This window comes from Numida meleagris, chromosome 2 (genome assembly GCF_002078875.1).
Source record: "Numida meleagris isolate 19003 breed g44 Domestic line chromosome 2, NumMel1.0, whole genome shotgun sequence".
NCBI lineage: Eukaryota > Metazoa > Chordata > Aves > Galliformes > Numididae > Numida > Numida meleagris.
Window position 1 is genome coordinate 142,424,874 of NC_034410.1, and position 23,755 is coordinate 142,448,628.

The following is a 23,755-nucleotide window of genomic DNA, read 5'->3' on the forward strand; positions in this document are numbered from 1 at the left end:
ATTCAAAGATGCTGGTAAAGATGAAAAAGTGGGGACAAGAGGGGCATTTCTAAGCTGGGAATAAAGAAAGAAGGAAACTTGCCCACTGGGGCTTTGCCGGCCTTAGTCTCCATGTTTTAAATGTGCCATCATGAACACTGCAGTTTTAACAAACACAGAAATTTAATTAACGTATTATAAAATACATACATTACTGCAGAAGACAGCACACAGCACCAAAACCAGGATATATGAATGCCTTTTAGCAAGGAATGCACTGTGACATTTAAGAAGCGAAGCAAAATACAGATACAGTTGTCTATGCAATAAAGTCTAATGTTATGTGTACTCTGGCCTAACAATTTCGGCACTGAAAAAATAAAAAAACCTACAATGGTTTCTATGTATGGATAGGGACTTATGAACCAAGAAATAGGCATCAGAGTTTGCCCTTTGACTTCAGAGTTCTGGAGACAAGTATTGAAAGCTTATATGCAACGGCAAGATGCGTGAAAGAGGATTCAATAAGTAAAAATAATCCTGCAATGAAAAATTACAGAGTGCATTTACCAATGAGCAAGTTTTGTCATAAGTGCCTTCAGATATTACTTGATGCAAAAACGAATCTGATGGAAATATAGCCTCTTTTTCAGCCTCTAAACAGACATGAGAGATTTTAAATTCATGCTGTAACTGTGGAACTTTTCATTGTCTGTAAAATTGAATAGTGTGTTTTTTTTTTCCACTTCCTTCTTTAAATTTTGCTAAGCCCTTCTTCCTTCCCCTCCCTTCCCCTCCCTTCCCTTCCCACTTCCTTTTCTCCTCTTTCCCCTTCCCTTTCCCCTCTTTCCCCTTCCCTTTCCCCTTCTTTCTTTTTGGTAAGCTTCATGGCTTAAAAATATTTTTTAATCTACATTCAGTGTATTGCTTTTCACTTTCACAGAATTTTATCTTCCTCCTACATTATTAAAAATTATGAAAAAAAAAATGTAAATAATTTATCAAATTATTATCTTTGATACTCACCAGCCAGTTGTGCAGTGCACTCCTCCACCTAGCCTGGCACGCCAGCTACATCACTGACCTTAAGAACAGGTGTAAAAACCCTGAACCCTCAAATAACTTCATTAATTTCTATGATGGGAGCTTAAAATTCAGTAACTGATTCCTTAGTTACTGAGTTTTTCATATTCACAACGGAATTAACATTTTAATTATTCTCAAATCCATAGCATGGAAGTCTTTCTGTCACTAATAGTTCCGGTCACCTGCTTCTGAAGCTTCTTACTTAAAATACAGAATCGGTAGGAGACAACAACCACATTAAAATGCACTATTTTAGGGGATTCCATACTTCTGATAAGACACTGCATATGTTTTGGAGAGCATGCTGTGGGACCTATAGCAAGAAATTCTCTGACTGTGTGAGTAGGTGTGTGTTTATATGTGTTCAGACACAAAATGAAAACCCTGTATTTCCCACAGAACTGCATTTTTGACAGAAAAAATATCTTGATCTGAAAATTTGTGTTTCAATGAATCAGCATGTTTCATTTGTGTTGTCTTTCTGATGGTTTTTTTTGTTGTTTGTTTGGTTTGGTTGTTTGTTTTGGGGAGGTTTTTTTTTTTCAGTTCTATATGAATGGTTTTCCAAGATAAATGAAAGTTGAAATAAAAGTAGGCATTTCAAAATAAAACTGCCTGAGCTTTCCAAAAGGGTTAGAGTACACTTAGTTTCCAGCTTGTTCACAAACTAAGTTATAGAAGATCAATACTTTCCACAGAATGATCTCAGTTTAAATGAAAACATTTTTTTTTAATCGTCAACCATTTAACTGAGGGAAAATTATCATGATTAACTCTTATTTTCAGAAATAATTCTCATTCCAGCTCCTATGCACTAAGTATTCTACTTGCTTACAAAGGATTTTTCATGAATAAAAGTTTTCTGAAGGTTCTCCCCTCAAGCACTGAGAACTCGTACATAGCAAGGGGTACTGAGACATTCATATTATTTATTTCCATTGTGCATTACCCTGTATTCATCAAGAGAGAATTTCTATTTCCTTCATACAGATTTGTTAAGTTTCCGCACGCTGAGCTTGATGATTTTACATTTCCTACAACTTTATTGCTTTCTTGATCATTCCTTTTTTTCTAGATCATTGATTTAATACATGCAACTCTGATTTGGGGCTCGCAGTAGATTTTCTGAGACTTGTCAAGGATTCATAAACAAAATGAGATAAATAACATTCCTAAAATTAAAAGAAAGCTTTTTACATTCTCCCTCAGCAGTTCCATTGTTCCAGACTAGAAGAGAGAAAAACTTAATATATGAATAGTTTAGATTCCTGCTGATAACGCACTCGTCTGACCTGCAGACCCTGTGAGAGCAACCACAGAATTCAATAGTTGCGTATTATGTTGCACAACAGTGGAGAGAGAACAACCATTTAAGTTTTCTTCTCAACATATAGTCAGCAATGCTTAAACTGTCCTAAGAGGACACTAAACAGGAGTGAAAATTTCTGGAATAAGCTTCCAAAATGCAGTATGCTCTACAAAACCAAAGAACAAAGAAACAACAACAATAACAAAGAACTGGAAGATCAGTGCTCTTTGTCCCATCAGGTCTCCTATTAGCATCATGCAGTGTAGTCCTGCAACAAGACTTATAGGCTGGAGAAGGGCCACAGCTTCCTCCAGCAGCTACAGACCCTCATGTCGGCATTTGAACCATCAGCTCAGCCTGCACCACATGCTACAATCAGGCGCCACAGATGGGACCAGCGTGGCCCATCCACCATCTGGAAAGGAGTTGCTCATCGTCACTCTAACAGCATTTGCAAGTACAAGTCTTTAATGTGCAATTTTCTTCACAAGGCTGTTGCTGATACATTGGACGAGGCTTTGAGCAACGCAGTCTAGTGAAAAGTGCCCCTGTCCATGGCAGGGGGGTAGGAATAAGATGATTTTTACATTTCCTTCCAACTCAAACTGCTCTATCATCCTTTTAGCAAACAAATTCCAACCATCCTTCTCTCCCTGCGCAGAAAAAAGCTATTAAGATATAAATAACATATTCGCAATTAATAGTGGTGCCTGCAAAGACTGGTGAATAATGGAGATTTCCTCCACCAAAATGTCTTTTTTTTTTCCTTAAAGTACTACCATTACCTCTGCAACCACCAGAAAAAATAAGTATCTCTTTAAGAAGAGCTGTGTGTTCCCATAAATGCACCCACACAGAGAATTAAATTACTCCTCCAAACAAAAGGTACTGCATATCTGAACCACTGCAGAGGTGTGCATAAGCTGCCTCCAAATAATCTCTACAGGGAGCAAGGGAAGGATAGCTGAGACAGGGCAGTCCTAGAGGACCCTACCATATGGGGTAGATCGCAGAGACATTCTGGTGCAGCTGGGCACCATGCTAAGGCAGTTACAATGCTTCTACTATCCAAGCTGACTCAATGGCCTTTTCAATCTCAAAGTTCAGATCCATTTCTCCAACTACGCTACATTTTTTTCCAAATATACCGTTCACTCCCTAACTACATCTTACCACTAAAATCTGTAACGTGAAGCAGTGCTTGGGGTTGTTTCAGCATTCTTTTTCTTCTTGTAGTACAGCAACTAACTAGTCATGAGAGAAGGGGGTCTTGCCAAGCCAACAAGCAGAACATTTTGGAAACCTGAATGACAAAGGCAGGAGGCCTGCACGTGACCTCTTCTGCAACAAGAAGATCACCATATCACATATTGCAGGAAACCTAAAAACAAGTTGCAAGGGCACCTGGAGAATAGGTCTAAGGCCCAGGATGTCCATGGTCTGTTCCATCTTTTGGAAGTAAATAACACTGGATACATCTGGTACAATGACAGACATCTACAGTGGAAATAGCTCTTCCTCAGCTATTTGTCCAGGTTCTCCTTTGGACAGTGGATACAAAGTTTGAGTGTGAACTTTCTATCCTGATGTAGGCATTTAAAAGCAGTTATCTGTGTAATGGCTTAGAAATCCTCTTCTGTCCTGTCCAAGAGGAGAAGGTTGGCAGCTACGTCAGATGAAGATGAACCCACCGCAGAAAACTGAAGCAAAGCAAATTACATTCTATCCATGACCAGGATCTCATTTTAAAAGTGAACACTCACATGCCACCATCTTCCCATACATGAACTAGCAACAGCCTTTCTGCACGGAGATCCTTGTGTGAGAAGGTAAGGGGAAAATGAGGCTCTGTTCAAGTTTCTCAGCAGGTGGGAAAAGCTGACTTGATTGCTGCTTAACAAGTTCCCAGACTGCATGACTGGTCCCCAAATGCAAGGGGGCATTCATCTCCACCCCAGTAGTCTTGGCTGCACAAACAAAGTCTCACAGGACAACCTGGAGTCAGTAACCCTCTGGTTTTCCAGCCATGAACTAGTGGAGAACATATTCTTGTCCAATGCAAGCTGAAGCTCTAAAGTGGGAGTAAACAGAGCTGCAGTGCCTCCAGGTATTTTAATGTCAAATGTGGGATGAAGACAGAAAAGAGAACTACTGATAATGAGATCATCATCACCTTTATCACAAATGCACCATGCCTGTATAACCACCTCCATTTATAAAACATAACACAATGGAAACTGCTCATAATCAAGACTCACTCCACCACTCATACTTCAGCTGGCTTTAGACTGTGCGTCTGTCTTAAGACTAAGAAACACTGTTCCTTCTAGCCAGAATAGGCTACAGGGATTCTGCTGCCAACCATAACATATAAAAGTTTCTATAAAATTACAGTCACACATTAAGGCATATGTCTCACATTTAACAATGTTTTTCTTGTCAGCAAATCCAGCTAGACCATGCCAACATTTTGTTTCATTCATGCTGTCTTCAAACTCATCTGTTTGTGAGGGAGGAAAAAGGAAGAGGAGAGAAAAGAAAGTGGAAGAGAGTTAGCAAAATATAAAAATAGAACAAAATTGGAGTTAATTTCACAGATAAGCCTCAAAAATGAAAGAGCGCTGATCAAAAAACTTGGGTAATAACAGCATTTCCTTTACTCCTCTCCCACGGATTGAAGTCGTCATCCTTGATTTCTTCTGGAAAAAGAACAACAATTCTAAAATCTGCCCTCTTCACATCTACAATAGGAATTGGACTCCTTGACTTCTGCTAAGCCTCATCCTGCTGAAAGGTCTTGTCATTGTCACTGCTGAGGAAGTCACCTTCACAAGCATCAGCCACTCCTGAAGAACACACTCATGACAAAAAATCAATCACACTGCAGACAGAAGGAAAAGAACAAAATGACAGTTACCCCTTTGGAAATCATCTGAAAATCTGCATTAAGAAAAGCATTTCCTTACATGAAACACAGCTTATACAACTAAATAATTCATCCTGATGAATTATTTAGAGAGATGTGGACCGAGTATGTTTACAAGTCCCAAGCTGTTTTACAAAAGGGAAACATTTATGTAATTGGTCCTCAAATTCTTTCTAAAATGTTTTTACAATGAGAGGTTTCTGATTATCAGTGTCATTGCTCCTGAAAGCAAACACTTTTTTAAACTAAGCTTTCGGTGGGAAAAAGAGATAAGAAGGAAAAGAATAAGTGATTATTTTCTAAAATAATCTTTTCTTAGTAATTGGTGATTATTGCTGCTGAATGGATCGTTCTTCCAAAAGTCACCCTTCAAGCCTTATCTCAGGTGTGGTATAAGGTATCCAAACCAGCCATAACTGAATCTCTGACATAAGGCATTATCTCCCAAAATAGTCATCTGCCATGTACAGAAGCAGAGAAAGCCAAGCTCATTTCACTATAAACGTCAGCACTTTCCTGTGGCAAAGCATATTCTAAAACTCCCCAAGGAAGTCACTTACGCCTAAGACTAAACCCACCCATGACAGCACAAGGATGCATCTGAGAAGTTCATCTTCACCTCTATCATACTTTGCATGGCAGTCTCCTCTCAGTGTCTGCCAGCTCCCTCTGGGCACCTCCATCGTCTGATATCCTCATGGAAATGCTCTTTGCATATGCTCTCAGATCTCTTCCATCTCTGAATATGATATTTCCATGAAAGCTGCTGCTGACCTTCATCCTGACCATTCCAAAGCTTTTACAGGCCATCTGCTTTTCACTATAGAGGAGTAAAAAGCTGGACTGGAAAAAGGCAATATGCGTGAACACATACATAAATGGGTCTGAATCCATGGCTGACCCTGATCTGAGCAGGAGCTTGGAATAGAGACTTCATGAGGTTCCTTCCAACCTGAATTATCCTATGAACTTATCCTATGAGTAAAAATGGCTTTTGCCGTCCACTTCATCAAAGGATAAGTAGAATAGCCCTCCCAGAAAGAAGCTAAGACTGGCCGGGGAGGAGAAGCAAGCAAGCTTCTCATTCCTGATGTTCCCTTTATTCAGAATAACTTCAGCACAGAGAAGCCCAAGAGCAACTACAGCAGGATAAACAACCTTTGTGCTTTTCCTGGCCTGTCTACAGCAGATCTTCCTGACAACAAGGAGCGTTAGATGAGACACAAGGAAGAATCATGTCCTTAGACTTAGTGGTTGTAATATATCATGGAAGGAAAACAGGCAGAAGATAAGCTTAGGAGCATAAAGGAAAGGGCTTACCTGTAGGTTGAATCTTTCAGACAATTCTGTTAGCTACAGTTCTCCAATATACTGCCATTTTCTGCTGTGAGCGAAGCACCTTTATTTGTACAGTAAGCGGACACCTGACTTAGGGAAAGAAACAAGGCACCAGAGCTAATGCAGCCACCAGCCACTCCTCCCACCTGCAGGTGTGGTGAGCAAACTAGCCATTCTCTTCTGCCCTCCTGTCCCAGCCATAGCTGCCTCTATCTTCAAAATAGTGAAGGATTCCCACCAAAACTGGGGATTTATTACTTATATTGCAAGAATTTCAGATTCCTGTTTCTTGCCTTCACGCTTTCAGCCCTATATTGCTTTTGTGCCCTTTCTCTGGGGAAGATGCTTCATCACTTGTGTCCAATACAATTAATTATCTCTTTTCATTGAGCACCTTTCTTCTTCTACAGTGTGTGCCCTGTCTTTGATCTAACATCTGACAATGTTCTGTGTTGCATGGCTGATGCTGGCATAGATGTCTCATAATTAAATCTAACTAACCTATTTCAGGGTCCCCCATCACCAGTGCATGTATGCCACTCTACGTTTATTGGCACGGAGACTTCAGAGTTCATAGCAGAAAAACAAGTACATAGTAAATCAAATTTCACCCCTGTAAAGCCCAAGCTGACAGGCTGGGTATGCTCTGAGAGGCTGCAGAGAAAAATGGATAAATGACTTTGAGCACAAACAACCCTTGTGTAGAGAATACTCCAAGGCACACAATTCAGCAGGGATTGTGGCATCTGCTGTTTATCCCCAGGGCAGGAGAGTAGGGCAGAAGAAGACAGGACCCCTTTCCCTGCTGCAGGTCACTCCCACCTTGTTGGTCACTGCCATGATCAGGTATGCCCATGCTGAACAAACTGGCTTCAGAAGTCACCCTGCATAGCTTGTTTATGGCTCTGGATAATGGTTAACTTGCTGAGGATACTAATTAACTTGCTACAGGAGGCCTAGCACAAACCTGAGGTGGAGCTTGGTGGTGACTCGTGTGGGTCAGCAGCCAGCACTGCTGATCAGCAGCTGCTGAAAACAAAGGAAAGCCATTTGTCCCCGCTGCCAGCACCCGATGTGTGTTCAGCGTGTGCTGCTGTAGGCAAGAGTTATGCTGTTGTGTATTTTTAGTTCATCTGGCAGCAACTATTTTTGCATTCCAATTTCTGATGCTGAGTTATCCCACCTTCTGTTTCACAATTAGGGTATTATTATTAGCTACGCAAAACCAATGAGCTGCTCGGCACAGCAAGTTTAATAAAGCACTAATGTCACCCGCGACCAACGCAAGTCACCTAAAGAAAACAAGGCTTAATTTACAGTGCTACTCAAAATTAGCAGGAGTCTGCTGATCATTTCTCACTATTTTTTCCTCCAACAATGTTTCTTCCCTCCACAGACAAAAGAATTGATGCAGTTTAAATCTGCTCCCAAATTCCCAACATCTTCTTCCCTTCCTTAATATCTAAGCAGTTTTAGCATAACATTGTGGAATCGTTGTTCCTTTTCCTTTTGTGCCAACCTGCAGATGTTTATTCTTGCAAAAAAAGAGTAGCCTTCCTGACATAACTTCTCTACACCTCGTCCCTCTTCTGCCTCCCAGTGCCCTGGGCTTTGCTGCTCAGTTCCCTACAGAAAAGTGAGGAACATTCTGGTGGACATGACATCTCAAGTTGAAACAGGAGTGTGACTTTGATCCATCCAGGACAGTCAGCAAAAGCCTTTCCACTGACAGCGTTCAGGCTTCCATGCCTTTCTCAATCAACAATGTCTGTACACCCCTGTGCATTATCTTTTCTTCTGAAAAGCCTTTTGTGCATGGGGATGAATCCTGCTGTTTCTGAGGTCAGTGGCAAGCATCCCCTTGACTGCAGCAGTGAAAGGACTGGCTGACTGTCGAGCAAAGCACTCTAGAACCTAACACAATGCCACTTTCTATTCTGCAAAATCTACCGTGGAAAACTGTACCCTCACACAGCTCAGCTTAAATGCAGCTGTAAGAAAGGAGAATGAAAAAGAGAGAAAACAATGAGGATACATGGACAGAAAAGAGATGTTTTCAGCTGAGATTTTAAACCAAGACGGGAAGACAAAGAAAATAAATAAGGCTGCACTGCTGCATGGCGTAGAATAGATTTATGCAGGGTGGTGTAGCCTGTTAGCACCTGTAAGAAGTCCCCTGCAGCAGCAGACACTGCTCTGCTCTAATGAAATCCATCTGCTTTGTCTCACAGAGACCCTCACATCTTACAGCACAGGAGAGTTGGGAACTATGCAGATGTAAGCCAGTACCTGCTGAACTCAGATGCTCAATCACACAGAGGGTGGGCAGCTGCCACAGGTATCAGCAGCTAGCAAACCTGTGTCTTAGGCTAAAACATATAGCTCAGAGGTTAGTTCCCTGTAGAAGCCAAAAAATCAGCCATAATGTGGATTTTCTTAGATCATACAATTCCAGAAGAGGGTTACTCAAAGTGACCTGCTCTTCCAAAATGTTGTGTTTCCCCATGCTTTTCCATCATCTCTAGAACAGAACAAAAAGGAAATTTCCTTACACAGACAAAATGATTCCCCTGTGATTTCATGTGGACACCCTCAAAGCTGGTGCTCAGAAGCCAAGGGCATTTCTAGTGGGAACATAAGGTTGCATGCACAAGAATCATCTGTCTGCAATGAAGCTAAATCACAGCCACTGAGAAGCAGTGAGAGGATAGGAGTGAACAGGAGAGGGAGATAATATAATAGGAATGGATATTTTCATACTTAAACACCACGGTTGTAGGAGACTTAGGGAAGGAAATACCGATCTTCTTGCTCTCTTTTTGAAATAATTTTCAGAAAAGAGGTTTCATTTTCCTACTGTTCAATCTTTGAAACGGTGCTTTGGGCAGTAGGGGCTGCTAAATTGGCTTAGATGCAAACAATATTTCCCTCAAGCCACATCCTCCAAGTAATACTCATGTTCACCATAAGAAACTCATGGTACACTGCTTCTTAGCCTCAGAAATAAATGCAATGTTATCAACATGTTAGGAGTCAAAATTGTGTGTTAAAAGATTCTGCCAGAGCCAGATTCTTTCCTAGTCACCAGATCTGGACAGAAATACAACGCAAGAGATTCATTTGCCCATCAAACTGGACAAAGAAAGTGCCTGCTGCTCCCCATGCCACTAAGTGATGGCAGCAGGTGGGTTGTCTCTCCCAGGCTAAGTTACATTAAGAAAGCCCCACTTGTCATTGTGCTGCATGCTGTGAATCCGTAAGAGCCACACTGCTACCAGGAAGACAGAATTTGAAATTTCCATGCAAAAGAGACAGGCGCTGACTTCTTGTAGCACTGCTGCTATGCATTATCAATACAGGTATGTAGTATAAAAACTAACATCTACAATTCTTCCTTTAAAGTCCAATAATACATGTAAGGTCTAGCCTATCCATGAGAAAACCATATAGCTAAAAACTTGAAGAAATGTAGATGAATATATCTACTGAACACAAATCAGAATGTACAAAAGCAGTGATTTTATAAATATGTATACCAGCAGAAGGTCGCACTACTGCTTAGGCTGTCTTATGTCTATGATCCTAAGGATGAGAAAACACAACACACATCACATCAAGGACATGTCAGGATATCACATCTACCTTATAGTGCCTCAGCTGCAGTAAGACAAGTAAATGGTATGACTCTCCTTGTCCGCTGAAGATGAGCTTAGGATTTTTCTGTGGAATCCTGCAGAACTAGACTCACCCTTTTTCTGACAACTACATAAACTTCTTTCGGTACCAGTATATAGTTATATCTAAGGTATGGGTGCTCCAATCACACCCAAACCACACCACGGCACATCTGATGTTGGGAGAGATGTGGAAATGCCATCAGCTTTCTGGGAGCTCTGTGGGACGACTGGAGAGAGCAGTCCCCTCTGCAAGGGATTCTCTCCTGATTTGCGTCAACACACGGATGCCAGCAGCATCTTAGGACAGAAAAGGAATTCTCTTTTTTACACTTTGTTGGGATGTTCCATCTGCTGCAGCCAGACAGAGGAAATGTAAAACTGCTGGATAGAAGCATCCTTAACACTAATAATAGTATTAGAGAGAATATATATATATATCTTTTTGGATTTTGATTTGGAAGGAGCCAACTTGTGACTCACTTGCCTAACAAGCTGAGATCAGGCATGTCATGGTGTTGACCTTCCAAAGCAGGATCAGCCCGGCAGCTACAACAGCCATGGGCAGCTTCAGCCCATTACCTCCTCAAGCAGTGTTAGCAAAGGTCACGCTGCATCACAGCCTCTGGTTTCCCTGCAGCATGTCAGGCACTGCCAGTGTGCAAAGAGGGACTCATAATCGTAGAATCATTAAGACTGGAAAAGATCTCTAAGACCATCTAATCCAACCGTCTACCTATCATCTATTGAGGGAGATGAGAGGAAATGCACAGGGAGATACCTGCACTATTTATACACTTAGACACAACTTCTCTCAAAGCCCTGTGGGTGTGCTGAGGGAAGCATGGACTCACAGCCCATTTCACCAACCTGGGGAAGGTTTTAACCCATGAGCAAAAAAGCTGATGGACTCCAGGAAATGCTGAGCAAAGAGGCCAAGAGCTTACTCTCCTGAGTCAATAGACAAGAAGGGAGTTACAGCCTTTCCAAATGCTAAAGAAGGCACAGAATACAGTAGAACAGAATAGCATAGTTCAGTTGGAAGGGATCTACAAAGAGCATGCCTAACCTCTTCAGGGCTAACCGAAAGTTAAGTATCTGCTAAGTGGACACAAATGTCTGTATTGCATGAGCACAGGAACAATTTGGACTTGAGGAGAACCTGCCAGTACCAGACTGAACACCTGAGATGATGGGTACTGGAAAAAAAGAGAAAAAAAAGTTTATTTCTTTATCAGCCCCACAGCTCCTGCTAACTTCAAGGGGACCAAACTGACAGCGTCCAATCCTTGATCTCATCCTCCCCATACTCTCAGGGAAAACTTTTATTTTCCATGGTTACGTGTCTGCCTCATTAAGCAGCATATCTAGCCAATCGCCATATAGTGTAAAGGCAGACAATTACAGTATTGCAACAAGGAAAATCACAGCATATGATTACTGAATGGAGTAATAAAAGGCAGTTTACGCATAGACTCAAAATGAATAGCATTGTTAAACTGAACGCCAGGTACAACATTGATCATCAGATCTCTTGCCTCAGATTACTGTATGGTAGGATCTGGAAAACAGCAGCTTCCTTATTTAAAAAAAAAAAAAAAAAAGCACAAGCACTGACTGCCGCATTTCAGAAATGCCTGTTTCAACCTGTTGGCAAATGCTGACTTCTGAACAACAACTATAGTACAAGTCTTCTTTTGTTCCGAGCTCTAAGAGACACAGCGGGTGACTAATGAGAATAAGGATCTGGATTTTAAAAGGTGCTTAATAATACCATTAGATACAAAAATAGCTTTCTCCCTTAGAAATGTGCTAGTGAACAACACTATGTGGGCATCAAGAGACCAGCTGTTAACAGCTGTGCACAAAACAATAGAAAGACAGTGCTCTCTTCCATTACTATACAAATCAATATAATTGAACAAGACAAATGGCAAAATAAAAAAGCGTTCCTATTTAAGCAGAGGGAAAGGGTGTTGGGATAGGGGACACCAACTGGTTATTTGGTAATTTAAAATTGGTTATTTGACATGGAAAAGAATCTTTATTGTTTACACTGATATCAGATACAATGCCCTGACTTTCGATAAGAAAACAGCAGTTCACAGAAGAATTTTCTGACTTTACAGTGCTTTTGAAAAATGCACATTTCCTGCTTTCCCAGAGCTATTTCTGGGGGAAGTTTTGCCTCCCTGTAGTAATCGAAAGTCCATGGATGAGTTCTGCCTTCCCCATAATCATCTCCCCAAAGCCAGCAAGCAGCAAAGTAAGACTACATCCGAATATTTGCAGGGTGTTAATATGTAATCCCCAAAGCCCTTTGACCTTCAGTCATTTGCTTGTACTGATGAGAGGATCACTGCTCCATGCCGTACTGAGGGGCCCCTTGATTATGCACTTTAGATCTCTGCAACACGTATAAATACAATTTTAATCCTGCCTCTGATGTCTCTGTGCCAAAAATATGATCTTTTCAGGGGCATTTTCGAAGGTATTTTTGTTCCCTGATATTGCCAAGTGGAAGTTGCAAAATTGAAATATTCTCTAGATTTGAGGCAGACACGAAACCTTATGCAGAAATACACTGTAATGTGGCTTGGCTGGTTCCATGTCCTTACAACTGTGATCTTGCAGTTCCTCTGTTTAACTAACGCAAGGATCCAAAATCATCCTCTTCTCTTAAATCCCCTGTCCATGAGCACTGTTCTTAACAAGGGTCAAACAGCCCCTTGTAGACCTGTAGTAATGATAAGGTCAGGCTTCTTAAGGAAATTATTTTGCAAATTGAAGCATCTATTCCAGAGCCTTGCCTCGGTTTTCTTTTCCTATCCCTCATCTTACCAAGTTTCCTTGCGATGGGACATCATTCCCAGATGATTTTTACAACACTTCTGCATAAGAACACAAGGTCCTGCCTATCCGAATTCTTTGCTTTGCTGTAGCTTGCAGGAGGAAGTTGTTTATGATCAGAGAGAAAAGCTGGGTCCAATTCTGCCTATACCTCTTTTGGAAATCACAGATTATCTTTCAGCTCAAGGTAATTTTAGAGGGATCTGCAAGCAAGTAGCAAAACACAGGGCTGTGACAAAAAAGCCCTGTGATTTTCAAATCAGGTTTCACATGAAAGACAGATGCCCCTTAACTATAATATCTGGCATGGGGTCATATCCAGACTGTCCCTATAGCATAAATAGGAAGTAAAGTTATGACTGTCTCATCTTGTGGGACAAGCTCAAAAGCCTTCTGTTAGAATGCTTATCATCATTTAAGCCAGGGGCATTTCCAGCCATGCAGACAGGGATGATGTGGGGAGGACAGGGGAATGTAAGGACATCAGACAGGGAGAGCGGGGGGGTTAGAGAAGGAGGCAGAGACAGCAACAGCAGCTCTGCTTACTGCTGTCCAAAAAAAGAGGGGGAGAATAACAATGTAAATACTAGTTACATGGAGGTGGAAAGAGCTCTCTCTCTGCAGTCATTACATAGCTAACACTTATTGCTGGGCTTAAACTTACTTCTTATTCTCTCCTCTTTCACACTCCCCAGGCATGTACGCATTCGTCCACAGACATTTTCCTGCACAAGGATGCTCCACAGCTTTGGATCCCTTCAGTTTTTAAAACAACAAGGGCTGGCCACACACACCTTTGGATTGGAGCTATTTTCCTGCCTTTTTGTGTGCATTCACGCTTTCTCATACAGAGATGAACTGAGCATCTCGCTGCTTGGCCATCACACCCGCATCTTGAAGAAGATATATTTTTCTTCTTAGAAGGTATAAAGATAAAAGAGCAGCATTTTTACAAATACATATGTGTGTATATATACGTACAGATATGATTGTATTGTTATTGCAATGACTCAGTCTGGCTTTAAAGCACTTAAGGTGAATGTGATGGACTACAGCAGGGTTGCTGGTCTTGGCTATCGCACACCTCTCTGGCTTACAGCTCTGCTGAATACGATGAGAGAGATTTATTTGTGGAGCGGGCAGAGACAGAAGTGTGTTGTCGCATGACATTTTTTTTGAAGGGTTATTAATTACCATGTCAACCTTTGCTGTGCGGCTGCTGCCCACTTTTATTTTGGAAGCGCGGCTGTTCAGCACTCTTAATCACATTGGGTTCCCTGATCACTTCATTTCCAAACAACCTTTTAAAATATTATTCCTTATTCCTCAGCTATTGCGATGGAGGAGAGGGAGAGGGACGCTATGGCAGAGATGGGAAATAGGAGCCGGAAAACATGCTTGCCTTGAACTGTCATCGCACTGCCGTTGGAAGCCGGAAAACTAGCAACAAACACTCGCACGCAAACACACGCCAGGCACACAGCACATCGATCGCGGGGAGTTTGCCAGCAGGCTCTTACCTGCGTTGTGCGGGATCCCTCCGCTCCCTCTCCCCTATTTCTGCCCCCCCGTGGGGAGCAGCGGGGCCGGTGCCGGTGCTGTGGCGGGGTGACGGTGCAGGTAGGGGTGGGCAGGCGGCGGGCTGCAGCCTCGGCTGCCGGGCTCTGGCTCCTGCCAGGGCTGCTGCTGCTGCTCCTGATGATGCTGAGGAGGAGGAGAGCGGGTGAGGAGGAGGAGGATGCTGGCGATGATGCTGTTGCTATGGTTACCCAACTCTACGGCGGCAGCACCACTCGGCGCAACAGCTGCCCCAGCACCCTGAACTCTTCGGCACCCAAAGGGATGGAAGGGCACGGGTGTGGGATTTCACCCCACAGCCCTGGCAGGGGGACAGTGAGGGAGGGGAGCATGCAGGGCACTTGCTCCCTGGAGAAGTGTCGGGGCTCAGGGATGCCGCGCTGTGTCCAAAATGGGTGCACGGAAATGAAGTCTATCCCTGTGAAGGTCGAACAGCAGCTTCTGGGAGGCCAGGGGGTTGTTCTGGGGGTGCTCTGTGTTTTTCTAGGGAAGGGTACAAGTACCAAAGTAAAAGAGGGAGTGATTTCAAAGTTCCTGTTCTGATGCAAGTCGGAACTTTTTATCATTTAAAATGAAGGTCAGTCCTCTTTCTTTAAAACAAGACTTAAAAATAGACTTAAAAATAGGATTTTATCCTGCACAAGCTGGAACTCAGGAATTCCATACGAACATTAGGGAAAACTTCTTTACTTCGAGGGTGACAGAACACTGGAACAGACTGCCCAGAGAGATCATGGAGTCTCCTCTGCAGATATTTAAACCCACCTGGATGCTTTGCTGTGCAACCTGCTGTAGGGAACCTGCTTTAGCAGGGGAGTTGGACTGAATGATCTCCAGAGGCCCCTTCTAAACCCTGAGATTCTGTGATTACACTCTTTTGCATAGGGAAATCCCCTTATGAGCCAACTCCTTGGGTGAGAGAGAGCTGCTTCTTACCACAAAACATAGAAAAAAATCTCTCCAAAAGGAGCCCTCTTACACAGCCCAGGACATTTATAATTCATGCCTAATTACATGGAGCAAACAAGCTGAACTTTACCTTTCTCTAGGGATCTGAAAATAAGAAAGGAAAAAATCCAAGGTAGTTGGGCAGATGCATGATCAAAATGTGGAGTCCTAACTGAGAGGGACATGTGAAACTGAGGCATTCAGTTGGCATTTATGTATCAAATACGCATGTCATGAAGCTCTGATTTTGCACTGGAACATCACAAGATGCATCAAGGTCACCACAATCAAATAAATGTCACTTCCATCTAGAAATGTCAGTACAAAGCTGCATACTGCTCATCAGCCATGGCAGTTCTTTCCAGAGCTGGTACTCTTTGCAGGACATTGTGATACACTGTCTAAAAGCTACTGAAAAAGAAAAATCACTGGTGGAAACTTTGTAAAGGGATTTGCTACCTACTGCCAAAGCTCTTTTTGCAGCCTGGATGCCACAGAGGGTATTAACCTTTGAGCTTGAGGCAGCAAGGAGATGCACTGGAAAGTATTTTCTGATAAATCATCAGACTCAGAGAAGCAGTTGCAGGATGTGTGCTGACAGCACCTCTCTCCGAAGGATTCTAGAACACGGCGTGCCCACATCATGTTCATCTGAAGAGTCATAATACGATTCAAATAAAGGCATTTTCTATGTATTTAATTGCTTCAGGAGTCTTGCATATGAGGAGCAAAATGCACAAGCCAGCATACATTAAATCCAACTTCCTCGGAATAGCTTCCCATTTCTCAGTCTTAATATATCTTATAAAACTAGTTACTATATAAACCATTGTCCCTATAAGGTTTTTAATTAATATCCTTTTAGGCAGCAATTCCAATCCCCACTTAAAGACAGTAAGTAATAGTTGTCTCAAATGACTTTTCTACCACTCAAAAAAAAAAAAAAAACGGAAGAAGAAATGTTATCTGTTTTAAGCCTTAAAAGAGGTGTCCGTGTAAAAGCAGACAGCATTGTGAACTGTTTCTCAAAAGCTGAAAAATAGTATTTAGGGTATGTATGGCCAAGAGGCTTCCTTGCTGGGATTTGGGGTGCAGGGGGAGATAATCTCACTGCATAACTAATTGTAAGCAACTCCAAATCATCATCCCCTTAGCTGACAGCAGAATGCATGGCTCTTCTGAAAAGATCACTAAAACTTCGGAGAGATTATTATTTCTGCTAAGTCAGGGAGTGTATTGCAAAACATAACTGCTGAGATATACATAACCAGCTTGAAAGCAAGTATTTTCCGCCTTTGCTTGTCAGGGCTATTTCTTGAATGCCACATCTCTGAGTTACAAAAGCACATACGAGAAAAACTAATCAGTCCCTTTGTCTTCAGGTGCTTTACATCAGCATGGCTGTTTTACACCATTAACAGTCTACCCACCTTAATTCTCTTGTTGGCTCTGGTCTGCAACGAGGAGGAAAAATCCACCCCTAAAGACATGCAGACCCCCCTAAAACGCATGGATCTTTTACCTCACTACCTGGTAACTGCAGAGTGTACACCTTCAGCTGTGTCAAGGGAGTACAATATGGATGTAAAGGTCCAACATAAAAACGAATAAATAAAAAAAATTGTTCTCAGTCATGCAAGAAAGTCTGGCATGGTGAGAGCAGCAACTTGCACCAGTTCAGTAGGGAACTAAGTCGTGTACAATATGTTAAGTGTTGATTTCAGAAGTAGCTACAGTTCTCTAAAGGACATGTTGCAGCCATCTGTGACACAGACTAGAGAAATGCCTGCATTTTCTGTCATAACTTTCATTTTTAAGGCTAGAGACTGTGTCACAGTTTCAAGCCAGAAATTACAGACCTCTGAGGACACCATAGGTGGTAATACACGCCTATGCTTAGGCATCACAATCATGACTCCAGCCAAAAGAGGTAAGTCATTCTAGCCTAGTGTAAAATTCTAAAACAAATCAGTTAAATCATAAAATAATTAAGGTTGGAAAAGACCACTAAGATCATCCAGTCCAACGGCCAACCCATCCCCATCATGCCCACTAACCATGTCCCTCAGTGCCACATCTACCCTTTTCTTGAAAACTTCCAGGGATGGTGACTCCACCATCTCCTTGGACAGCTTGTTCCAATGCACTACCACTCTTTCAGAGAAAAAAAAAAAATTCCTGATATCCAACCTGAATTTTCCCTTATGTTACTTTTTCTCTCCTCTGACATTTCAACAGATCCCCAAAGCTGACTAAGCTGTACTTATCTCAACCACTCTGAAATAAAGGCAGTCGCATCCCTAACTCTTATTTGGAAGAGCTGCCTCACCAAAACCAACCATCTGAGTTCTGATGTCTGCCAATGAAGGACAAAACCAAAATGTTGACGCCAACATTCAACATCACAGGGCCTGCACAGCAGCAAATGTCATATCCTGGATTCCTTGTGTAGATGACCTAAGATCATTCAAGAATAACCTGGAGCAGATATTCCCATTAGGTAAAAATATACTTTACAGATGTCCAATGGAGTAGGCATGTTGCGAGGCCCAAGGTGAGTTGTGAATAATTGTATACACTGTGGACTCCTTTTTTCTCCACTACTTTGTACTACCTGAACTGTAACATTATAGTTACTCTATCCATTCTGGTAAGAACATGATAAAATAATAATAATAATTAATTAAAGTGGATTGATAACGTAAACTTCTCCAAGCAGATAAATTTCAATATATAAAACCTTACACAATGAGGCACAAGTGGCGCAGGTTAAACACATATACGGTACAAGGAGGTAAGGGTGTCTCAGGCAACTCAACCCACATGGCAGGGAAAGACCACAATATTAAGTGCACCCAACTGGCTGCAGGCACAGACTCCATACTGGTTGCAACATTTTTCCTCAAGTTTTGGGATACAGCCAACAGCACAAGAAAGCCTTTAACACTGCACTGTAGAAGTGCAACATCAATACTGTGGCTGGCAAGCAGATGATAGGCCCAAATGCACGCTTCAGGCAAGCAGCAGGATACTCAACAGCTCAGTAGTTAATGCACAGAAAAAGCTGTTCATGTAATTAATTGAGATGCTCAGTTTACCTCTTCGTTTTGATGCAGAGTTTCTATGGTGATGCAGCTTTCTACTCCTCAATTTTTACTATTTCAAGAAAAGGTAAAGTCCAAGAAGCGGGTACCTGGTCCAAGAATAGACAGCACTTTCAAATCTCAGGGTTTTGATTTCTGCTGCATCCTCCAGACCCTCTTGGAGCATTTGGATGACCAAGACCCTTTTAGGAAGCCTTGCTATAGCATTTTTTGAAACACCATCTGACACAACAGGCAGCACAGCCTCACATAATCCTGTTTCATGCTATGTAATAAAGGAGCAGTTACACAAAGGGAGAAGGAGACAAGCAGGATAGGAGATCAGAGGAAATCTTTCACACTGCTATTCAATAAAATGTGTCCAGATTGGCTAACTAAGGGGTATCTAAATTTATTTTGTTGTAGCTGGTGAAAGTCAGAGCTAATAAATATAATTAATTCAAGTATCAACATATAAATGTGTTTTTAAAACCATGCAGCATTTTTATATACTGTATAGGAGAATTAAAGGCAAAGACTATAGCACTAGAAGAATAATCCCTTGCTCAATAAAGTGTACTTCATCGTTTTACTCAGTGCACGGTTTACACAAAATCTGTACCGTGCGATAAATACAATCATCGTGAACACTTGGCTTGCTCATGATAGCTGCATCCCAGAAAATCTTCAAGGACATACTCTTCTGCTTTTCCTTACAAGTCTTTACACTTATCCCATTGTCAATCCACAGAGTACTTATTCAGCTGCCATCCATTCAATACTTCGTTTCATTCTGTCATTCAATTAGAGCCCATCATCTTATTTGCTACAGCCAACTTACTAAGTCAACAGGCTTGTTTCAAATAAGAAAAATTTCCATTTACCCAACAGTGCTTCCTCTACCTGGCAGGCAATTGGAAAGCTTGGAATACAATTATCTCATTCACAACTCTTGAGGACTGCATACTAGATAGAAAACCCAGAGCAAATAAATTAATCACGTTTAAAATGCTTAACATGATACAAACAACTGTCAGGACTTGAAGGAACTATGGCAGCATTAGGAACACAAAAACAACTTTTGAATTGTCTTTGTGTGCCTTAGAAGAAAATTCTGGAAAAATAACTTATCTTCCCATGGTCAGCTGTAGGAATGACAGATAACACATTCTGTACGTGTACATAGTTAAAGAGTGAATAGAATCAGATATCTACTCAAGCACAGCTTTCTAGAGGCCTCTGCAAAATCAGGAGGTTAATGTGGAGGTATGTTCATTAGCTGACCCATGGCTGAAGCTGCATTAATGCACCTGAATACAGATGTCAGCAAAAAAAATGAGCCCAAATATGGCAGATCATTGTTCAGTTTCATGCCCATGAGGGAATGTGAGTAATCCAGGGTTGAAAATCAAGCTACAAACATCCTCATTAGTTGCAGTAGTACCTCACAGAATCACAGTCATTATTTTTCTGATCACCTCTATGGGAAAGATGACTGCCATTACCACTTAGTTAATGCATGGGAAAGCACAATGTGGACTTTCTCAGAAGCACTCACACACACAGCTGAGACTTTCTGAAGGTCTGTACCAAAGTCTCCAAACACTGGAGTAGGTTGACTAGAGAGATGGTAGAATCTCCATCGCTGGATATATTCAAAATTAGATTGAATATGGACCTGAGAAACCTGCTTTACCTGATCCTGCTTTGAGCAGGGGGCTGGACAAGGTGATCCCCAGAGGTGCCTTTTCACATCAGCTACCGTGTGAAATCATGAGCAAGTACTGTATGCTGCTGCTCCCTGCACATATTCCAGAGGTGTTCAGTCTCTGCCCCCTGAGCTCACTCCCTATCAACTTCTTCTTTAATTTTACACATAGTCTCATTTTTCCCCCGCATACACATGTTGTCTCAGTCACACCCTGCAAATATTGATCCCAATCAATCTAAAATATCCTTAAACTCAACACACTTGGTCTCTTCCTTTCCTCTTCTCTTTCTCTTGCCACCTCCTAGACAACTTTTGTGCTCTAAATCACAAAGGTATCTTCCTCCTTCATTTAGCCTGCTCAGGGTGCAAGGAGCCTTCCTTCCACCCTGGGTTTCCCACCCAGTGCCCTACCTTGGAGTAGATCCAACCCACAGCAGCCCAGAGAAAGGAAAGCAAGCTGAAAAGAAGGTCTCTTTTGATTCAGACTAGGAAACATTCGTGTCAAGGAAACCTAGCTGCTTATGTCTAGTTACTGCAGAGCACCAGAAAACTGTATTTATTTGAAGGATTATGGTCTCACTTAGAATGGTCAGAAGTTTTGAGTGATTCACACAACAGAAATACTGTTTCTTCTCTTTTTTTTTTTTTTTGGAATATTTTCTCCCAAGCACATAAGTGCAAGTCTTCCAAAGAAAAGCATATGAGCTGTTTCTAATGCAGAAAAAACTGCTTATTTCTCCTTGATTCATTTATGAAAACAGCTGAAGTATTTTAGCTAAGGTTTTCCAAAATTAATTTAGTACAAGGCAGATGCCCCTGCATAGAGAATTTCAGCCCAAGCAATTAAGACACAGGAAAATTATAAGTGATAGAATCTAGAACACTATGATAAGAAATGCTGGACAACCCTAACACTCATTGGTATCACTCCCGCCTAAAATACATATTAATTTACTACACAGCCAGATGAGCTTGTTTGTTTAAGACTCTTCCCTGGTGTTTTTTGGCTTGTTTTATATATATGTCTTTTAAATGCAAAATACCAGTTGGCAGGCAGTATAGTAGCACCTCGATATCAATATTAATTCAATAAGCTTCACATTGCAGCCCTCCAAGTAGAAGAAAAACATTATCCTCATTCATCTCTAGATAAACCACGGCACAGATAAAGTAATTGTGCTAGAGGAAATTTCTATTACAGGTAGAAAAAGGATCAGGTAGCAAAGAGCTGAATCCAAGAAATGGACTGTTATTCAGTCACCAGATGGCAAAACCCAAATGAGTGGCACACAAGCACTTTCAGCAGAGGTAGAGTTCATACTTGAGATCTGAACAGCTAGTTTAAGTTGCTTTAAGCACTCATCTATAGCTTCCAACAAAGGTATAGCTTTCTAGGTCAACAACACTCCAAATTCCATTTAAGCAGTGGTAAGATGGAAATTCCTACTGTCTTTCTTGGATCAAGGTAGAATAGCAATGTTATGAAGAAGAAGGACTGAACTCTAAACAGTTCTAACAGGTGTGGGTAAAATAACTTAAGATATTATTATCCAAACTGATGACTTTCGGCTTTCAACCACATCTTTATAGCATCCATTGTAACAAAAATAGAAGAGGCTATTTTTCAGTGTACCAGCCAACTCTGTTAATGCTAGAAGCTGCTAGTAGAAACTGCCTTACCTCATATTCACAATGGCTTTCGGGATTCATAGCATCACATGATGGAAGGAGTTCAATGTAACAACTTTTGGAGTGTTTCTACTTTACAGACTGTTTTGGAACAATTGGCACAGGTAGTGTAAATGTAATGTAAATGCAGGAGTACATTGCTTAAGTGAATCTACTTCTATCTGTACAAGAAGAAAGAAGTACATAACTACTGATTCTCCCTCTTTACCTTATATTCATTTCTTCTCTCTTGAGTTATTAGGAAGAATGAAGCCTCGAATCCTACCGTGCAAAGCAAGTTAGCAAGTTTTTAACTTCAATAGAGTACTCTAGGGAATGATAGAGAGGAGCAATGAACTCGTAACCAAAAACGCATTATGAGGATGTATACCATAAAGCTGAGATCAGGTCAAACTGATCAAACCAAACCTTTCACAGCTGTTAATGGTTGAGAGACTTCTTTCACTGAATAAATGACTCAAATTCCATGAGATCTTACTTAAAAAAATAATAGAAAAATAATAGTGTGTTTCTGGTGTTAAATTGAATTATATTTCTGCTCTTCCTTGTCCCTGAATGAACTCAGGCAAATGTCTGGCCCATGCTTACATAGCCATAGCTGAGTATTATAGCAAGTGCATGCGCCACAAAGTCTAGGGAATAATCAGATGTTGGGGATAAGATTCCAGGAGTGCTCCGTGACCATTTTGTAGATAAAGTAGCCACTGATTCATTTCAGGAGAGCTTTTCCTTTGATGTCTACTTTCATCTTCTTTGTTATTCCCAGGGTAAAAATTACCTGGAAAATCAAAGAAAATACTAGGATGTTTTGGGTGGACAGCAAATAAACAGTTTGTGTAGAACAGTGGGACTTTAGTACCCCTGGACTTCTTGAAGGGCCTTGCAGTTTTTGAACTCGACTATATAAATCGAGGATTGGAGGCAGAAAATTGCCTTAAATTCAGAGGACGTTTTCTGAATCTCAGTCTTGAAATCTGAAATCCCATAGACCATGGTACATAGTGCTAAAGGACTAATTCTCACCTGTATCCTGGGTGGCTGGAAAAATTGAACAAGATAAGCCAAAATGAACTATAACTTGTAGACTTAACTTTCTCTCTTTGCATGCAAGACCTAACAGTGGTTATAAAACAAGTGTGCTTCACCTTAAAGATAATCTGAACATTAAGTGTTTACAGGGGAGGCTGCACAAGCTATATGAGCCTCTTTAGTCCATGACAGTTCAAAGAAAAGTGAAAGATACTACCTCATGTAAAAAAATCACAGAACCATATCTTAATATCTGTGTAGACATCTGCTGATCATCTTACAGCTTATTATTTATTGAAGAGAGAATGAGAAGTACTCTAAGTCTAAAGCAAGAGTTAAAGCACAGGATCAGAGAGCAATTAGAGGGCTTCATGGATTTGCTGTAGCACAGGATTTATCTTGAAGTCCATAGATACAAAATTCAAATACATTTTCTCCTCTTACGTTGTCAGAATGCCTCTGTAGACCAGATCACAACATGAGTCAGTGACAATACACACTTCCAACAGGTTTACCTCAGTGAGGATGACAAAAGCTGAGCAGCTGTGGAGATGG

The 23,755-nt window shown here is 41.3% G+C and overlaps 1 protein-coding gene across 8 annotated transcripts in view; it reads right to left on the minus strand.

Annotated features, from left to right (window-relative positions):
• Window positions 1-14,849, minus strand: part of FAM135B (family with sequence similarity 135 member B) — a 194,086-nt gene extending 179,237 nt beyond the window's left edge. For 3 of the 8 annotated variants that reach the window (XM_021387038.1, XM_021387037.1, XM_021387043.1), the window contains exon 1: window positions 6,621-7,472. The gene's annotated coding sequence lies outside the window, so the exon portion shown is untranslated. Of the gene's footprint in view, window positions 1-5,199; window positions 5,256-5,919; window positions 6,309-6,620; window positions 7,473-14,682 lie in introns of those variants that run through there. The other 5 variants (XM_021387039.1, XM_021387042.1, XM_021387036.1 and 2 more) reach the window with 5 other exon arrangements.